Raw genomic sequence first — 2071 nt, 5'->3', positions numbered from 1 at the left:
GTCATTGAGGAAAGATCAAAGCTATGGATTCTGAAAGAATAGCCAGTTGGGAAATGCAGATTTAGAAAATCCTTGTGATTTTTTAAACTGCAAGGGTAGGCTGAGGCACTCAGCTCTTACTGATTGCTATGGCAGACCAACTAAGGCAACAAATTCCAAATAACACTTTGGAAATGCCATCACCTCTATTTACATCAGTTTATTCACTAGGCTTCAGTCCTCACACAGCTTTGCAACAGTGTAAGTTCACTTCAGCAGAGCTTCTACAATCTGGTGTGTAAAAGATATTAGCTTTGTGTTTTCTCTTTATGTATTGCGTCACTTGCATTGAATAGTCTGGAAAACAACACAATAGGGGTAGAGACCCTATTTTCAAATGGAAAAGGCTGAAGGAAATTTGGTGGGCAGTGGGGAACATTGTCTTGTGGATCTTGGGAGCTTAGGATTCAGATAAATAAAGCAGATGATGGGAATTCTTTAAAGATTTGCAACGTGGGTCACTTTATCGGAAAAAATATTGCAGGATATAAATGTGATAAAAATGAATAAGGAGGCTGAAACAAATGGACTTCTTTGATGTCTGAGAGTCTGTTATCAACAGGAGACAGATACATAAACACGTGGCAATTATTGCTAATTGAAGAATCAGGCAAAATGGTTTGTCTCTGCTGGAAAGTTGTCAGCTGAATTTCCAAGGTTGTTTGTACAAGTTTTGGGGCTGGTAGTTTGTAACTCTTCTGAGACCTTTTGTTTGATTGGAGTATCAAATACTTTTCGCTTTGCAAAGGAGCACCGTCTGTTCCACACGTCACAGGAGGAAAGAGGAACAGGTTCAGAAGCACCCCATGGCATGTTGTAATCATTTAGCTCCCATATGGCATCGGCATAGTCTTCATAACTGGATGCACCTACGTGCTTTCCTATCTCAGAATCAGGAGCAGAGGGTGAATAGAAACTCTCCAGAACCTTTGAAAAACTAGTCTCTGTTTTGGCACATCATTCTTTATTTTACTCCTTAGCCTGTGTTTCAGATTACGAGTTCTTCTGTATGGTCCTTTTTTAGTCTATGTTGGCTCTGGGCCAAATCCAGTTGCTATTAAAGTCAACAGAAAATGTTCATTGATCTCATTGGGAGCAGGGGTTGTAGGAGCTTCCCTTTTGGAAATTACCTAGCAGGCTGCTTGAGGGTTTTAAGTAGAAATGTGATTAGATAGCATAAAGATTCAGAGTTGTTTATTGCCATTGCTGCCTCTTCACAACTGATTATTATTATATACCTTCTGATTATTTGTTTGAAAGCTGAAATTATCACAAATAGCCTATGATTTTCACACTGTTGGGGAGAAGAGGCGATCGGTGAACAACAGTGCTGGCCTACAGTCTGTCATGTATTTATTCCATTAGAAAATTTCAGCATATGTTTTAAATAGCATGTCTCTTGATCAAGGGAATTCTTGCTAAATAAGCAATAAACACTATTGTATTGTATTGTGCTCAGTAAGCTATATATATAAATACGTACAATGGCAAAACAAAAATATCACTCACAATTGTGTGATTTATAATAAAAGTAGCTTTTAAATATGCTGTTTCTCCTTCCAAAAAAACCCTGCAAGCAGCTAAAAGGTCAGAACTTACTGCATATAGCCGTTGCACCCCCACTGACTTCAATACAGCATCCAAGTAGGAGCGTGGGCTCAGTCCTGGGTGCTGCAGCGGGCACCAGGGCTGTTCGCAGGCTCTTTGCTGCATGTGCCAGCTTTGTGCTCTGTGTAACTTCTAAAATTCAGAAGCAGAGTGGGCCAGAACTTAGCGAGGGGAAGAGGTTGTGGTCCTTTGGTTGTGTTCCCCATGCTGGTGGTCTGCCTGTGGCCTCACGTGCCGTGTGGGTGGTGTGGGTGGGTGTCTCACCAGGATGAGGGTGTGAGACGGGGTCCTGGGGGTGCTCCTGCCCTCGGCAGGGTGCAAGCAAAGGGCACTGTTGGAGAGTGGTCCTGTGAGCTCTTGTATCTGTTGTCAGCTTATTAACTGGCTCCGTGTTGCCCTCTTTCTGTTTCAGTTGTCGGTAGCG

This window comes from Cygnus atratus, chromosome 4, assembly GCF_013377495.2.
Source record: "Cygnus atratus isolate AKBS03 ecotype Queensland, Australia chromosome 4, CAtr_DNAZoo_HiC_assembly, whole genome shotgun sequence".
Lineage (NCBI taxonomy): Eukaryota > Metazoa > Chordata > Aves > Anseriformes > Anatidae > Cygnus > Cygnus atratus.
The sequence above is the reverse complement of the archived record's forward strand: the minus strand, read 5'-3'. Positions refer to the sequence as shown.